The sequence below is a fragment of the Mauremys mutica genome, chromosome 6 (assembly GCF_020497125.1).
Source record: "Mauremys mutica isolate MM-2020 ecotype Southern chromosome 6, ASM2049712v1, whole genome shotgun sequence".
NCBI classification, from domain to species: domain Eukaryota; kingdom Metazoa; phylum Chordata; order Testudines; family Geoemydidae; genus Mauremys; species Mauremys mutica.
Genome location: NC_059077.1, coordinates 88,200,350 through 88,219,216, shown reverse-complemented (window position 1 = coordinate 88,219,216; position 18,867 = coordinate 88,200,350). Strand labels below are relative to the sequence as shown.

The 18,867-nt window shown below is 41.0% G+C and overlaps 1 long non-coding RNA gene across 1 annotated transcript in view; it reads right to left on the bottom strand.

Annotated features, from left to right (window-relative positions):
• Positions 1 to 5,610, bottom strand: part of LOC123373161 — a 76,379-nt gene extending 70,769 nt beyond the window's left edge. The window contains exon 1 of the long non-coding RNA XR_006580591.1: positions 5,510 to 5,610. This is a non-coding gene — a long non-coding RNA (uncharacterized LOC123373161). The remainder of the gene's footprint in view (positions 1 to 5,509) is intronic.
• Between the last annotated feature and the right edge of the window lie 13,257 nt (positions 5,611 to 18,867).

The following is an 18,867-nucleotide window of genomic DNA, read 5'->3' as shown; positions in this document are numbered from 1 at the left end:
AAATTCAATACAGATTTATAAACTTGTTTAGCTACAGTGTGAGAATGACAAAGTGTGGAAAACTGTACAGTAGTTACTGGAAAAATTATGCCGTGTAAACATTTACCATAATACACTGTAAATCTGACTTTATCATACATGACTAGTTTCCATTCTTGATTTGAAGGTACTAGTTTTGTACACAGTATTTTGTGCCACTTCTAAGGAACTAAGAGTTCATTTGCACTGTTAGTTATGATGTTCAAGGAAAAATGAGGCAGCAATAAAATAACATGAACCTGGTACAGTGAACGTTATGTATATGTGAAATATTTAATCTTTCTTGCAGCAGGTGGAGGAAATAGCTTTGCTCTCCAAATTTAATAGTGTTGCTGCTTTAATTCATCCTGGAGAACTAATTATAAAATAAATCTACAGATTTACTTAGAGCCTTAGTCATAGTTTACTTTTTAAACAGTGGGGAGGGGGCAAACAAAGGGCCATAGAATCATAGAACTGGAAGGGCCCTCGAGCGGTCATCTAGTCCAGTCCCCTGCACTCAAGGCAGGACTAAGTATTATCTAGACCATCCCTGACAGCTGTTTGTCCAACCTGCTCTTAAAAATCCCCAATGATGGAGATTCCACAACCTCCCTAGGCAATTTATTCCAGTGCTTAACCACAATGACAGTTAGGAAGTGTTTCCTAATGTCCAACCTAAACTGCCCTTGTTACAATTTAACCCCATTGCTTCTTGTCCTATCCTCAGAGGTTAAGAAGAAAAATTTTCTTCCTCCTCCTTGTAATAACCTTTTATGTACTTGAAAACTGTTATCATGACCCCTCTCTGTCTTCTCTTCTCCAGGCTAAACAAACCCAATTTTTTCAATCTTCCCTCCTGGGTCATGTTTTCTAAACCTTTAATCATTTTTGTTGCTCTTCTCTGGACTCTCTCCAATTTGTCCACATCTTTCCTGAAATGTGGCGCCCAGAACTGGACACTATACTCTAGTTGAAGCCTAATCAACGTGGAGTAGAGAGGAAGAATTACTTCTCGTGTCTTGCTTACAATACTCCTGCTAATACATCCCAGAATGTTTGCTTTTTTTGCAACAGTGTTACACTGTTGACTCTCATTTAGCTTGTGATTCACTATGACCCCCAGATCCCTTTCCTCTGTACTCCTTCCTAGGAAGTCATTTCCCATTTTGTATGTGTGCAACTGATTGTTCCTTCCTAAGTGGAGTACTTAACATTTGTCCTTATTGAATTTCATCCTATTTACTTCCTATTTACCCTGTCAAAGAAAGCTATCAGGTTGGTTTGACACGATCTGTTCATGACAAATCCATGCTGACTGATACTTATCACCTCATTATCTTCTAGGTGATTGCAAATTGATTTCTTAATTATTTGCTCCTTTATCTTTCTGGGTACAGAAGTTAAGCTGACAGGTCTGTAATTCCCCGGGTCATCCTTATTTCCCTTTTTATAGATGGGCACTATATTTACCCTTTTCCAGTCTTCTGGAATGTCTCCTGTCTTCCATGACTTTTCAAAGATAATTGCTAATGGCTCAGATATCTCCTCAAGTATTCTAGGATGCATTTCATCAGGCCCTGGTGACTTGAAGACATCTAACTTGTCTAAGTAATTTTTGCCTTGTTCTTTCCCTATTTCAGACTCTGATCCTATCTCATTTTCACTGGCATTCACTATGTTAGATGTCCAATCGCCACCAACCTTCTTGGTGAAAACCGAAACAAAGAAGTAATTAAGCACCTCTGCCATTTCCACTTTTTCTGTTATTGTTTTTAACCCTTAGAGTTCCTGTTATTTCAGACTGCAAATCACCATCTGTTTCTACACCCTTTTTGCAGAGAGATGAGAATTCTTTACAATAGTTCTAATCTGTATCACTGCACCCCATAAACTGTTCCAGCCCTTTCCTCTTCCAGATATTGCATCCAAATGGAATTTTCATGTTAAAGATTCTTAATTGACAGACAGGAGAAACATATTTGGAACTCTGTGGTAGACTTATTCAAGAAATATGGGAGTGGAAAGAAGAAGCTGCGTCCTTCTCCTGCTATGTGGGATTTTACTCCTTCCAAGGTTAAGTGACACTATTGATCAAAATGAATTGAAAACTACAGCCCTGTGGCTGTGCACTGTGGAGTATCGAAGTGGAAATAAAGAGTTCTGCCATTGCTTTTCATTTCTATAAATCACTTCCACAAGGTGCTGATCATGGACAAACATTTAAAGCAGCAATTTTTAAAGATGATTACTTTGATCTTCTTCCAACTGATCAAACATGAAGTAAAAGTTCTGATTCCTTTGAGAGAAAACATTAGGATATTCCAAGGTCATCTTATTTTATCTTTGAAAAAGCACCAAAAAGCCAAAACCAAAGTTAATCGGATTCTACCACTGAAGATAGCATCCTCCTCTTTCCCAAATGAAGTTCTATGACACCAATGAAGTCAAGTCTTAGCTAGAGCCTGCAAGGTTTATTTAGGAAATAATAATAGGTTTTCCCTATTATTTTGTAATGGCCGCTCTTATGACTGAAAGCAGAGGCACCCAATAACAGGAGAGAGAAAGCTGTTGCTTCATCCCCGCTCTTTTAGAGATCCATACAAAAGGGACTAAAGAGATGCTTGCTCATACTGACTGATTTAGATGTCCAACAACTGAGAATAAACAAGGGAGTATTAATACTGCATAAGCTACAAGCAAACTCAATAGGTTTCAGAGTCGACAAGGTAACATATGGCATAAAAATACCAATGTCATGGATTTACCACATCACACTAGAGATTCAGAGAAGTCCTATGGCCTGTGCTACGCAGGAGGTCATATTAGATGATCACAATGGTTCCTTCTGGCCTGTGAATACTGTGAATCTATGAGGCTGACAGAATGTATGTTTTCTGGACCATATTATCATTGGCTTTTATGTCCTTGCCTAGCTGAGATGGTTTCAATGCTTTTCTTTGATTTTTCTTTGTTTGTACAGTATCACATTTCAATGCAACTATAACGGCGTTAATTTGGGGGCTATACCTGCTGTCTGCACATCCCTGGGAATGAAAGAATCTCTGCTCTTGGGAGCAGGAAAAGAATGCAGGTTGCCCCAAAATAACAAACTTCATGAGCAGCGACTCGGGCAGAGCTTTGGTCTCATTCCTGAGAGGAGACACTGTCAGCAGATGGATGTCAGTGGTGATATAAAGGGAGCCCTACAATCTCAGTGAATTCTGATGCCTAAGTACATTTGACTGACATGTAACATGCCTGTCATGCAACATGTCAGTAGCCTCCCTGTGTGACCTGTATTAGCTGTTATAAATTCCTGTCCTCTGCTCCATCTCCTTACTCGCTCCCCTGTAACTTGCAATTTCTGAAAACCAGCCTCTGGACTATAAGGAGACCCATTCTGTGTGCAAGAGAAATGCAGGGAGAAGAAATCTCCCTTGGTGATGAATGTCACCACTGCAAATCACTGACATCCCTCTTTAGAGGGTGTTTTAGTTTAAACCCAAATAAGAGGGTCATCTCTGCACCAAGATGGGAACAATCCATCTTGGGATGCAAAGAGATACATAAATCTGATCTGTGATAAACAATCTCAGAAAATGACAGTTTGGAGACAGTTTTCCTGGCTCAGAGAGACAGATAACAATGAAATGGAAATGAATGGCCTTTGAAGTTTACCTGCTTTAAGAAGAGAGATGAGACAAAATTCCAAGCTTTTTTTTGCTTCTCATTACGTGGAGACTTATCTCAGGAGTTCAACTCCACATGGAATATGGAAACAGCATATCACCTGTCCCAAAGGGAATTAATGATGAAATAAGAGCCTAGAGCCCTCTGAAAAAGTGAGTGTCCAGGAGACTCAATTAATTATCTTCATTTGCTGACACCAGTTTTTCCGAAGTGTGATGAGTGACTGCAGATTACTTCAGGGAAGATGTGAACTGACATATCAAAAAACTTTAGGGAATGAAAAACTACAGTTTCTCAAGCAGGGCAAAATTATGATTGGCCCCTCTCTTTACAATGTCACTGCAGTACTATAATTCTGAACTATACTTTGTAATTAAATAGCATCTCAGTCTTTATTTTTTTAGGCTACCAATTGACTGTCCTTAAAGGAACGTAATCCTATGAAGTATCTCAGGCAGCTGTTTAAATACTGAAAACATGCTCGCCATCGCTGTTACATAGGTGTGACACCATTACTCCTGAGTTATACCAGTGTAAGATCAAAGCACAGACCAACTAACATTTAAAAAATAATTGTTTTGAGTCTTTAGCGACTCAAGCCAAACAATGCCAAGGAACCAAGCATTAACTGAAAACTATTAATGCATATTCCTTAATATGTACAAGGTACTGGCTTGGATTTGCCTTGTTTTAAGCAATGTCAATACAAGGAGTGAAACAGATTGACAATGTCTTTTAATAAAGTTATGGCTCAATCCTGTGCACACAGACAAGTGGTAAACTGTGACTTCTCTTTTTCTTCTGAACGGTTTGTTTTTCTGTTCCCTAGTCCTCCTAGCCCATCCCTATCCAGTTTGTCCTGTCTGGTATTTATATTGGGAGCTTTCTGGGGCACAGAATGTCTTCCTTGATACTTGTGGCGCACACACCATCACAATGGGGCCTGATTCTTGATTGGAGCTCCTAGTTATTACTCTAAATAAACAGTAATAACAGCAAGAGTCACATGTTCCTACAGATTACTCTATATTCAATTACAGTAGAACAAAAACCACTGCTATGGCACCTACCCTCATTTAGAAGAAAGAATTAATAGCCCTAATACAACTAACATGCAAATACCCTATCCCTGTATAATAAGTGCTAGAGCTGGCAAATAACATTTGAACAATTTATTCCAATAATTTCACATAATTATTCAGATTTCTCTAGCAATCAGTGTAGCACATATTTATATAGACCAGGATCACATTGCTTCTGTGCATAGCTAGACTTAGGTCTGGGGCCTCTAACATCCAGTAGTAGAGAATCCAAGTAATTTGCAACAAAATTTACACTCTCTAGCCTGAAGCATATCTTGACAGCTCAGTTTTATCTACACACTTTCACATGCTCTCAGCCTTCACTACTAGACTGTGAATCAGCTATTTTAGAACACTCTTGAAATATGCTAAGATGAAATAGCCAACATCTACAGTAGCAATTCTCAGTATATGTGGTGTATGTTAATACTGGGTATATAAAGCAGTCACACCCTAGTTAATGAGCCACAAGCAATGTTCATGTTAAGGGTCCAATGGTCTGCCAAAGGCAGCCACTGTGACAAAGCCATCACCCCTGAAGAAGAGAAAGCTCAAGGAGGGGGAAAGTCACTGAAGGGTAACTCCAAAAGATTATCCTAATGGTGTAACATCTCTTCCCTGAAGCCCAATAAGGGAAACAGGAAGCACACTGAAAAGCTGGGTCTTCCAGTCTCCTGCCCACAACATTACAGAGTGAGACTTGGGCACTTGCTTACCTGAAGAAACTTCTTTCCTACTGTTTTAGCTCTCCTCTGGATCCAGGAGCACCCTAGAAGACCAGCTGTGCTTGCTCACTGTTGTGAGATGCCATTTTGGCATCAGGTGATTGGACCCCATGCCAGTGTCGCTGATTTATAACCTCATACAGCCCCACCTGGTGGCAGAAATGTAGTAGTGCGGCGTCCCATTGAGATGAATGGGAAGTTGCAAAAGCTCTGTTTTTGTTTCTTCATTTTTCTTTCCTTTGACTTGTCATTTCATGGGTGAATGGTTTTGGTTTCCCTTTACTTCCACCTGGTCAGAGAAGACTGGGATATTGTGTCAATAGTGTCACAAAGCCAAACATATACACACAAAAAGCTAATGTAATGGAGGGGATGAAGTTTGAGGCTCAAAGCCATTCTCCTTCCTCGGGGCGAAGCAGACCAGAACAAATTAATTGCAGGCCAGAACTATGCAAGGCACAGAGTTTCTTAGCAAAACGGGGATGCATTGTAAGGGGTAATTATTTCCTGAACTGCTATAGCGTGGTTCAATTCATTCAGTGATGAATATTTAAATGAAAAAAACAAGGTTCTTTTTATTATAGAGCACAACCATGACTTGTTTCCATCCTTCCTGCCACCACTAAGGTGAGTCTGCAACTCCCAATTTCCATTCTATGGGCCAGATCCTCTGCCCTGCCAAGATCTCTGTGCAGTCAGCGAGGCAAAGCCAGGATTGTCCTGGTGTTGGGGACTCCGGGACTGGGAGAAGGCTTGCTATGTTGCTCTTACACCAGCCCCTGTTGGTACACACATTGCCCACTGCCACACAGGGTGTGGGGGGGAGAGGTGCCAGGGGTGTTGTGCCTGGCTGTAGGTGGAAGGGAGCCAGGCCACAGAGTGATGCTCTCAGCCTCTCCCCAAATGGAGGAATGCTCCCTAGGGAACTGCTCTACAGTGTCAATACGAGCAGCTCCAGGACCAGGGGAGGCATAAGCCATCTTTGCCTTCCTTCACTTAACTACACCCAGCAGGTGCTCAGTGCAAGTGAGGTGCAGCAATCTCTTTTTAATGACAATGTTTGGCCAGGCATGCTGCCTCGACTCTGCAAGATCAATCTGCATTACCTCCACCAAGAACCTCTAAGGGCTTACCCTTCACTCAGGATACACATCAGTATGGATTACTGGGATTTGTACATGCTCTTGAGTTTTGCACCAATGTCAAAACTGGTCCCCAGTGTCCTGAGTTCCTGCCTTAGCTATGATATATCATGAAGAGAAACTTTACCTTCAGAATCAGAACAACATCTTTCCACATTTATTGTATCCCTTACACATTTTTACTAGAGAAATCCCAAAGCACACTTTATCATAACAAATAATAAATTAGTTGTTGCCAGATTAATACACCTTAACAAGAAACAACACCCCAGAACCAGATGCCCATCACAATATAAAACTATGATTTAAAATATTTTGCTGTAATATTCTGTCATATTTCATTTACAAAAGTAAAACATATGTTTATGAATCTTAAGTGAACTGACTTCAGAGCCAGGAAGGGTCTTAGAGACTAATTTTAGAGCTCTTTAGGTTCTAAAACAGTCAGGAAACTGTTTCCTGCCAGTTAAATTGACTACTGACTTAAAGATGTACATTTTGAAACACAATAAACCTGCAACGTCTCACTTCTGTTTTTACCATTAATCTTTATTGTTTTAAAATATGCAGATCACTCATTCAATTTACCAGAAGAACATAAGAACATAAGAATGGCCCTACTGGATCAGACCAAAGGTCCATCTAGCCCAGTATCCTGTCTTCCAACAGTGGCCAGTGCCAGGTGCCCCAATGGGAACGAACAGAACAGGTAAACATCAAGTGATCTATCCCTTGTTGCTCATTCCCAGCTTCTGGCAAAAAGATTTCATCTGGAATCTGAGAGACAAGCTGGGTGGGTTTTTGTTGTTATTGGGAAGAGGTGTTTTTTTATTTGCTTGGGGGGTGGAGAGGGCTTGTACATTATCTAGTGTAACACAGATTGTGCCAACACACATACAACCACACTGAAGACACTGAGTTTGCACAGGAAAAAGGGAAGGCAGAATTTGGCCCTGCAGTTAGAATATCATTAATAAACCTGTTGATTATGTGAGAGACAGAAACTAATCTAGCTCATTCACTCGTAGTTGTGATAGCTCTGCAGTACCTAGAAAATGAAAAGTAATAAAAATATATATTTTCCCACTGAAGTAAGCATCTATGATCATGAATGTACACAAGCAGTAGATCTAACAAATTTGAAGTACTTTTTTTAGAGTAAAATTGCTTGATAAGGACAAAATACTTGAAGGCGTTTCAACCATCCTTCAAATTTGCACACTTCTATTTTGGTGCTTACTTTTGAGATTGTGCAAAACTTGAACAAGGGTGCCCAAAGTGTTTGCATGCACAGAGTAAGAAATTGAGGCCTACGAGGTGCTGAGCACCCTTCATTTCCATTCACTTCAAAAGGAGTTGAAAGGACTCAGAACCCAGCACCTAACTCACCAATCTACCTGCTTTGTATGTGCAAATACATTTGTGAATCCACAATGGAATTTTGCCCACCTGAGAATTAAAAGGCAAAAAGTAAGTGCATAAAAACATCAGCACACAAATCCAGAGGCCATTTCAAATAACTGGCCCCAAATGAAGGAAAACTAAAGCCAACATTTGGTTTCTGTTGCAGTACTTGTGTTAATCTTATTTTTACAATATTCAAAACATCAGCAAAGTTGGAAAACCCATTAGACTGAGGATGGTATAAGGCTGCCATACAGGGAATAGTCTTAAAGAAAGTAAGACAAACTCCATTTTAAACAAGACTGTATTACTAGCACCCCAAAATATAGAAAACATCCCCGAAAGAGCAATCCTTCACTGGCAGGAGGATGGAATGGATGACCTGTCTTTCTCCAGGTTTGCTTGCTGTGATTCTGTGACTCTTGGGTTCAGGCTAAATTAACTTCTGCTGGTGAAGGGAATCCAGAGTGGGGATTCAACCTGGAGAAGGTCACTCAGGGGAAGTGAGTTCTTCCAGGGAAGGGCTGATTTAATTCCACCCAGACATTATACAAGTCCTGCAGGTGGAAACTGCAGTGGATATGTGCTGCATAAACTTCTTTGGGCACGTTCTTTCCCTGGCCAGCATCAATCATTCTGGGGACATAGCTGTCTGGCTGTGTGACCCTCAGCAGAGAGGAGACTGGGTACATCATGCTTTCCACAACCCCGCGCAAGGCTGACTTTCTGCTGCAGGGGGCCTTCTCAGGGTCTGCATTTGCGCAGATCCTATGTTTACCTGGCCCTTGGTTTCTGGACTAGCCATGGCCATCAATACTACACAGTTCCTGGGGCCGGGTGTCCCTCATGTCACTTACAGTAGCTGAGAGAGAGACAATAGGTTTTGCTGATTTGGTCCTGAGGGGGTGTAATAGAATTCTTACTAGAGAATGCAGGTGCTAAGTGAGACATTATATGGGAGAGACAAGGCACGATGAGGGTGGGAATGATGGGGCCTGCAGGACAGACGTCAATTCTAGTCTTGGTCGGGCAGAGTCAAACCTACAGGGGTCATAGATGGAAAAGATTTATTAGACCTTCTAGTCCCTCCTTCTGCCAGTACCAGACTTAGCATCTCACTGCTAAAAATAATATGCAAAACATTTCAAACATTTCCACATTTCAAATAAGGGAGTGCTGGTAAGGAAACAGCTGTGTGTTGGTTATTACCAGCAGCTGACATGGGACTGAGCTCATTTCTATAGATATGAGATCATTACCCTGACTTTTCATTAGCTTCTGATTAATTCATGAATGACCTTTCTATTTCTGAAAAGCTTTTCATGGATTGCAAAGAAAAAGCGTTCAAAACCAAAGAGAAGTCAGCAACACGCAGTTTGGATAAATACCACACAGCAGCTGAACAGCCTAAACAAAGTGAATGTTGAAGTCTGCAAATGACGTGATCCTTTACACTCCTCTACCTCAGCAGTCTATAAAATGCCTCCAATGAGAATCTTAAAGGCTTTAAAAATAGTTTTTGTTCGTTCCTACTTTATTATTCCCATTGCACTCCTGAGGATTGGACAAGCATGACTGTGAGTGTGATCCTGCTAACCCTTACTCCAGAGGCGCTAACTCTGTGGGTGCTCCGGGGCTGGAGCACCCACGAGGAAAAATTGGTGGGTGCTCTGCACCCACCGGCAGCTCCCCGCCCCGCCCCAGCTCACCTCTGCCTCAGCTCACCTCCGCCACTGCCTCCTCCCCTGAGTGCGCCATACCCACTTCTCCTCCCAGCGCTTGCCACCGAGAAACAGCTGTTTTACGGCATAACAAGCTGTGTGAGGGAGAGGGGACGAGCAGGAACGTGGCGCGCTCAAGGGAGGAGGTGGGGAAGAAGTGGGGCTGGGGCGGAGATTTGGATTTTGTTATAGAACAGACTCCTGACTGGGCTCAGTTCATTCTCTCCTTCCTATACAAAGCTGAGCTTACAGCCTATTGTTGCCTGATTTGGGGAGGGTTAGTAGGGACAGTGGAATTTATCCACTTAATTTAGTTTTATTTAATAATTAATTTTCTAATTAATTAAGAATGTTAGTAATAATTAATAGATAGTAATAATATGGGTATGGCTCGCCAATATGTGTGATCAGAAGATAAAAGTTCGTCTTGAATCAGGCTTCACAGAATTTAATACAAGGAGATTGGGGTATAACAGGAATTTACACTGAGACAGAATTAGTCAAACAAGACCTTTTATTTAAAACCAATAAAACAAGAAGTAAATGTAAAATGTTAAAAGCAGTTTGATTACAAAGTTACAAAATATCACAGTTCTTTAAGAGATATGATATGATATCTAATGCACTTTGCAGCAAATAGTACTAAGTGAATTTCACACCTCTGCTAGAGGAAGTATAGTTATAAAGAAACTGGTTATGAATTAAACCCTTCTTAGCATAGATGCTTTAGAGGTGAAGTAGAAATTAAGAATTATTTCATACTTACAGCTGTGAAAGGACAGAACACTACGACTTATTATTAGTTGACAGCTTTCGTAGGTGTAGGCAGGGTGAGGCGATGGAGAATAGAAGGATGGGTGTATCGCCTGCCCTAATGGTGGATTATCACACCTTTTATAGGGAGAAATCCTTCCTCCTATGCCCAAATTTGTCTTTCCCCATGGAAAGGTGAGGGTACCTGTTTTCATAGGCTGACCTTTGTATACGTATTAAATGACGCATCTGCGGGTGTATGTGTTACATTTGTGGTCAAAAAATACCCTCCTTTTTACCCTAACTAGGTGAAAGGTTAGCAGACATTCGAAAAGTCCCTAGACAATTTGCGTAGGTTTGTTTCCTATTATCACTTTTCTGAGTAAGGGTCTTAAAGGTTGCTTTCAGCATCACAGAGGAAATAGGCCAGGATGTCTGGTCTAGAAGCTTCTAGGTATCATTACAGTTTATTGCAAATTCTATTAATCTATGCAGCCTACACACTTTTATCAAAAAGACATTTTATACAGACCAACAGATTAATCCTCAGGGCTACACGCCCCCCTTTGACGGGGTGGTTTACATAAAGAAACCCCATCACCTAGGACTTAACATCTGTGGGGCCCTTTTTAGTTTCATACCTGGGCAAATTTTGGTATGTATCAGGAATGGGCACCATGTATATATATTCATCTTTATCCCCAGATGGTGCTCGTCTGTGCATTTGTTTAGGTGATTGTCTGGGTGTCTGTCTAGGTCTCTGCCTAGGTTTTGGTTTGGGTTTGTTGCGTTTATACAGCATATAACCTAAAATAAGGAAATTAATCCCAATCCCAATTCCTTGGATAATTATCCATACTTCTAATTCGAATTTTTCTTTAGAAGTTGTTGCAGGCTCATTTCCTTCATTCATTAATTGGGTAATAACTTGTTGGGCTTTATCCATATTGTTAGTAATTTGAATGAGGTGAGTCTTTTTACGAGTCATTAAGGATTTTAGTTGCAACCCTAATGGTGGAATATAAGCCAGAAAAGTAGGTATACTTTGAATAGTTAAATTCTGGTAATCAGGGTTAGACTGAATAATGGTAATGTTCTCAAAAATAGGAATAGGGGAAATAACTTGATTTCCTATTACCGTGGGTTGCTTTGGGGTAAAACAGAAATTTGGCTCTGTGACAGGACACTCCAAGGGACCATATTGGTACCTTTTTTGGTTGGTAACCACGCAAAATTGGTTCCTTCCAGCATAGGTCACCCTCTCCATCGGAGTCTTTCATGTGGTCAGCCTCACCAGGCATGACGATGATGAATTCTGTGCTTTCTCTCCCTGTAGTCCACACAAAACAGTGTTTGTTTCAAACACATTACACCTACAGATATACTGGGGTCCCTTTTTAGAACAACAGGCCATTTGTGGTACCTTTCAAGTCTGAGTTGGAGTGTGATAGACTATCAGGGGAGGTGCATTAACGCGTTCCCTGTAGATGTCATCTTCGAGGTGACCTATAGAATGGATAGCAGCCAATTGCCTGTACACATCTCTGTCTGGGTCAAACACTGGTAACGAGACCGTGAATGAGACATACAAAGACCGTGCCATCATACAATCTTTTGTAAGAGAACAACTGTCTCGGTTGGGGTGAAGTGTCACAGATCCTATCTCTCTCATAGCACCCACTGACAAATGCTGGCATGTATCCAAACAAGTGGATCTTTCCTTTTCCAGCTTTTGAAAACATTTAGGACAATACCAACTCATTAGTTGTTTATCCTTAATTAAGTCAGGGACTTCTCCTAATTTTAAGGATTGTAATGCATCAGTAATTGTGCTTACAACATATTCCCCATATGCAGAACATATAATTTCTTTTCCCAAATGCTGATCTCTTTTCTGATCATTGTTTAAAGCAATTAACTTTAAAAGCAATTAACACATTTTTTTCCAACCACTAGAGGGTAGTGCAGTTACTTCTACTAATTGATATTCAAAAGTAACATCCTCCCCCCGAATTCCCTTAACCTGTTGAATCGGGTTGTTGACCAGTTTTGGATTAAGTATAATAGTCCGTTCCTTTTTTGTTGGTATGTTCTGTTGCTTGGGCTCAGACAACTGAATACCATTTGGTCGTCTGGTTTCCTGGGGTTGCAATAGTTCGGTTTCAGACTTAAGATTTTGGCATAGTCCTACCCTTAGAGCAACAATAAGGGTGTAATAAGTCAAAAATGTCAATGTCAATTTCATAATTGCAAACTGCTGGGCTCCAATTGTTGCGATTTCGTCTGATCACTTAAGTCCTGAGGAGGAAGTTGCTCCTGCGACCTGGACGATCGATACAGCTTTAACTGGTTAGCATGATAAATCTTGTTTCTATTATGCTTTCCTCCTGTTATTCTGATCTTATATACTGCTGAACTGAGTTTATTAATGATTTGGAAAGGTCCAATCCATTGATTACACAACCCATGTTCTGGTGACTTATATGACAATAACATTACTTGATCTCCTACCTCCCAAGTATTCTCTCTCTGGTTTTTGTCAAAGTAAGCCTTTGCCTTACGTCTGGATTTTTCCAATTTAGCAGCTACCTGCAAGTGAATGTGATTTATATGTTTTTGCAGATTTTGCAGGTAGGTATTCATTTTTATTCCCTTTAATTGAGTGCCACTAGCTTGCCAAATTAAATGTTCTGGTAATCTTATTGTTCGGCCTGTCATCACTTCAAAAGGTGTTTTATCAGTAGATGCAGCCGGTGTCGCCCTCAATGCCATTAAAATTAAAGGCATGAGGGTGTCCCAGTTACGTCCATTGGCATCAACCAGTTTCCTCAACATCACTTTTATAGTCCGATTGGTTCGTTTCACCATCCCAGATGACTGTGGTCTGTATGGGATGTGTAGTCTCTGCGGGACTTCCATTAATTTAAGACAATCCCTAAAGAACTGTCCTGTGAAATGTGATCCCTGGTCTGATTTTACCTTTGCAGGGATCCCCCAGCGAGAGAAGACTTGTTTTACCAAGACCTTGGCAGTGGCTTTTGCAGTATTGGCTTTAAGAGGAAATGCCTCTATCCACTTTGAGAAAGGATCGATAATCACCAATAGATATTGGTTACCTCTTTGGGTCCTTGGCAAAGGACCTACAAAGTCAATCTGCAAAGCCATCCACGGACCTTCATACACCTGGGATCTTAGTGGCGCATTTCTTTTGGATGGAGTAGGATTAGCTTGGGCACATGCCAGACAATTTTCACAATATTGTTGCACATCCATCCTAAGAAGTGGCCACCACCCTACAGATGCAAGACGTTGGACAGTTTTGTCCACTCCCTGATGTCCTCCTGTAGGAGTGTCATGGACCATGTACATCATTTCCCTTCGTAGGTGAGCTGGAACTACCCACACAGGGAAAGGACCTCCTGTATACATGAGAACTCCATCTACGACTTGTAACTGCTGTTCATGTCGTTTGTACAAAGGGTCTATTGTTAGTGATCCCTCTTTGTCTATTTTGGAAAGCTTTAGAATTACTTTTATTATGTCCTTATCCAATTTTTGCATATCTTTTAGATCTGGTATTTTGGGTTGTACTAATTTAGTTGGTGTGACCTGGTTTAGGCGTCTGTAATCTATTGTGAGACGCCACGAACCATCCGGTTTTTTAACAGGCCAAATAGGTGAATTTGCAGTGGAAGTACATTTTCGTAGTACTCCCTGTGTCAGCAAGGACTTAATAGTCTTTTCTATGTATGGATTTGCTTGTTCTGGGTATGGATACTGTTTTTGGGCTGAAATTTCTCCTCCTTCCACAACAATAGTGACGGCCATGCATCCACAGTCATGTTTGTGTTTAGCAAAGGCATTTGCATGTTTGTACAGTACTGCCTGTAACTTAGGTTGGTCTGCATGTTTAGCCACTATTTCGTCCAAATCATACCCTTCAGGTTCAAAGTCCTCCACTGGAGATACCATGCCACACTCAGGTATGACTACTGGAGAGTCATCCTTTTCCTGTTCTACTGAAAGACACAATAATTGGTTACACAAATCAAGAACACATCCCTGTTTGTATAAGAAATCAGTTCCCAATAAGGAATTCTTTGGGTCTGCTAACTTCATTAATGCAAAAGTATGATTCTTTCTTAGGTGACCTATTTGTACTTCAAGGGGTGTAGAAAGTGTGGTAGTAACCTGATTACTTGCAAAGGTTGCAAGTGTCTTGGTACATCCTGATGATAGAGGAGAGGATCTAGGATCCTCGACATGGAGAATACTGATTGCTGCTCCAGTATCTATAATGAGATTCCTGTCTAGTCCCTCTATCACTGCAGATATTGTGGGTCTTCCACTTGTATCTCTGCCTAACGGGGTTATGACTACACTCGGGGTTGTTTGTAGTCATGCAGCATATGCTGTTAGATAATTAAGGGGTTCCTCCTCTATCTCCTCAGAGGCAGCCAATTCTGGAGGAGTGGCTGTCCACTGGGAAAAAGGGGATGGATCGACGGAGGCCACTGGACGGTTCAAGGTTGCTGAGCCTTGGCCTTCCATCATCATCAGCTCATTCACACGGGCATGAAGTTCTCGGATAGCCCGTCGTTGAGCCTCAAGCGTCTGTTGCACTGTTTTAAACATTTTCACAACTGAGTCCTCAGTTTTGTGCAAAGGCGGTGATTTAGGTCTCTGCAGACGTGAACTGTTCTGTGCAGCATCTGAAAAGAAAGGAACACGATCCCGGGCTCCTGCATAGGATCCAAACGCATAACCCTGTCGAGGGGCCTGGCCACTCGAAGGTCCAGGGTTATTACGTGGGTTAGGGTCATTTTGCCAACGTTGATACTTAGGGAATTTAGGAACTCCTTGTCCTAATCCTGGCTGAGGTTGAGGTCCCTCAATCCTCACCGTAGGATTAGTTTGTGGTTCCTGAAGTACTGCAACCGGGGCTCCACGCCGACCTAATTTAGAGCCTCCCTGTGCATGTGCTTTAGCCAGCAAGGCTAATGTTCTTTTTAAAGAAATATCATCAGTAATATGCATATTAACCATTTCTCTTAACTGAGGAAGAGAATTATTAACAAGCAGACTGATATATGGCAGTTCATCTGTTTCTTCTTTGATATGACTCCGCCAAGCTGCACTTAACCGCAAATGAAACTGATGTGGAGTTTCATTAGGTTTCTGCTTTAAGTTAGACAGAATTGCTACTCCAGCTTGCCCTGGGTGCTGGTTATGTTCCAATAGGGCTACTGTCTCTTGAAAAGTTTTCTCTCCTACCCTAAACTTAAGTGGCAAAGTACTCCACAATGCTCGATTCACTGTGAGTTGTAAGATTTTAACCCAATCCTCCCTTGGTAAGCCAAACACTTTTGCTGTCTTCTGCACACGTTGTGCATGCATAGCAACTGAAGAATCCTCCATCATTCCTACTTGCTTAGCTACCAGGTCTAAGGTTTTAATATCTGTGACAACTGCTACAGGACAATCAGAATTGGAACCTGCAGTTCCTTCTTCTGGATCTGAATCTGAGCTTTCATCTGAGCTTTCATCTGAGCTTAAATCTACAATTTCTATTCCTTGCCTCCTTCTACCTGGATTCACATTTTCCTCATCTGAACCATCAAAACTTTCCACTGGAGATAATCCTGGGTATTTAGGATAATTTTCCATGAAATGTCTATGGCTTACATTCAAAGTGTCTCCACACTGACGCAGGACATCCCTTAGTCCACTGAAATCTGGTGTAGTAGGGCGTTCTACCAATGTACTAGGTGATACCAACATATACCACGGGGGTGTAAAGGACCCATGAAATTCCTGGGGTCTAGGCAATATTGATTGCCCGTATGCCAATAAATGTCCACCCAAAGGGACTGGATTTTCTACTCTATATGGTGCTAATGTAACATTGGGTGGAGGAGCAGGAATCCTATTCCCTGCTTGTTGTTGTAGCTCTCTTTGTAACTTAGAGATCACTACATCACATGCATTAGCTACAAGTGTTACCTGTGATACGGCCTCTTCTAATCCTTGAACAATGACCGATTCTAAAGGCACTGCTTCTTCACTCACAGAAGCTGTCTCTACAGAAGCAGATTTCTCTTTTCCTGCTTCTCCGTTTGTGTCACTAACTGCTTCACTGACTGTGACACTTGTCTCCACCTCCTGAACTGTCACTTCAGAACTTCCGTCTGCTATTGGCAGACTGTCAGTTTTCTCTGCACTGCCAATTTCCTTTGACTCCACAGATTCAACCTGCAACTTCACTTCTGAAGGTACTGTGTTTGCTTGAGCTAATTCTCTTGTTTTACTTCTAGTCACTGGTCCAATAGGATTTTCTACCTCTGTTGGTTCCACCATACCAATAGGGATGGGAATCAATTCTTCAACCTCCTCTGCTCTATTTTCTCCCTTTTCTAGTTCTTTAATTTTTTTCAACAGCCGACCACGGTCTACTTTATAGGCTACCAGCATCTGCTGAACTTCCCTGAGTAACTCCATCTTTTTATCCAATTTCTTTCCCAATGAACTACAAGCTACAAGCAAGTATTCAACAGCTATTTCCTTCACCACCTTAGCTTTTTTCTTTTTCTGCTCTGTTTCTTCCTTAAATACATTACTTACAAAACCCCACGGGTTTCTTTGCTCAGAAATTATTTCACCATTTCTCAGCTGCTCCAAACCTCCACCATGTTTCTGAATATATTTTCTAGCAAAGTTTTCCAAAGCTAAACTGCTAGAAATTCCAACACACTCCACTCCTGTTCTATCTTCACTTTTAACACTCTTACTACGAAATAGAGAATTCATTTCTTTCTTTTCCTAGTATATTCACTAGAATCTAGTATATTCACTAGAATCAAACCTCTGTCGATTTACTTCTGATACACAAAAAGGCGTCCCTTTTACAGAAAACAACAGGATAATACCCCTTAACCACCGGTTTAAGCACTATATATCATAAAAGTCCCAAGTAAATAGAGGGAGCGGGGATACTCTCTTCTCTCTTCTCTCGATGGCTTATAGCAGATCGAGAGGTCTTTCCCCTCTGTCGGGACCTGCCAAATATCGGGGAATACTGAGGCAGACGGATCAGAGGTGCAGTCCGGAAGAGTTAATGGGACTGAGATAAGGTATCTTTGAACTATTCAAGTTCTGACTGATTGCGGCCTTTCTGGCGGCTATGAATACCTTGCTTTATTAACTCCCCGCCACCACTAGTGTGGGTCACCGGATCCAGATGCTACTGCAAATATTTTATTCGGTACCATTCATTAACTTCTTCAACATATAAAAACCCCTTTCTGCGCGCTTATAAACACTTTAATATTCAATTATTACTTTAATATTCAATCATCAATACAGTTAAAACCCTTTAGGCAAAAGTGAAAGTAAAACCCGTAGGCTGTTTAACCACAATACAAAACGGAAATACTGGGCGTGCTGCCAGCAGCAATAACCACAGGAAGTTGTCTCTGGTTTAAGAGTTCCAGAGTGCACTGAAGTTAACTATTTACTTGCGTTTCAAAGGGTCCAGGAATATCTGGATACCTGAAATTCCTGTCACACACTCCTTAAATCTCCTCCTGGCTGGCTCGCCAGTCTGTTGCCTGATTTGGGGAGGGTTAGTAGGGACAGTGGAATTTATCCACTTAATTTAGTTTTATTTAATAATTAATTTTCTAATTAATTAAGAATGTTAGTAATAATTAATAGATAGTAATAATATGGGTATGGCTCGCCAATATGTGTGATCAGAAGATAAAAGTTCGTCTTGAATCAGGCTTCACAGAATTTAATACAAGGAGATTGGGGTATAACAGGAATTTACACTGAGACAGAATTAGTCAAACAAGACCTTTTATTTAAAACCAATAAAACAAGAAGTAAATGTAAAATGTTAAAAGCAGTTTGATTACAAAGTTACAAAATATCACAGTTCTTTAAGAGATATGATATGATATGATATCTAATGCACTTTGCAGCAAATAGTACTAGAGTGAATTTCACACCTCTGCTAGAGGAAGTATAGTTATAAAGAAACTGGTTATGAATTAAACCCTTCTTAGCATAGATGCTTTAGAGGTGAAGTAGAAATTAAGAATTATTTCATACTTACAGCTGTGAAAGGACAGAACACTACGACTTATTATTAGTTGACAGCTTTCGTAGGTGTAGGCAGGGTGAGGCGATGGAGAATAGAAGGATGGGTGTATCGCCTGCCCTAATGGTGGATTATCACACCTTTTATAGGGAGAAATCCTTCCTCCTATGCCCAAATTTGTCTTTCCCCATGGAAAGGTGAGGGTACCTGTTTTCATAGGCTGACCTT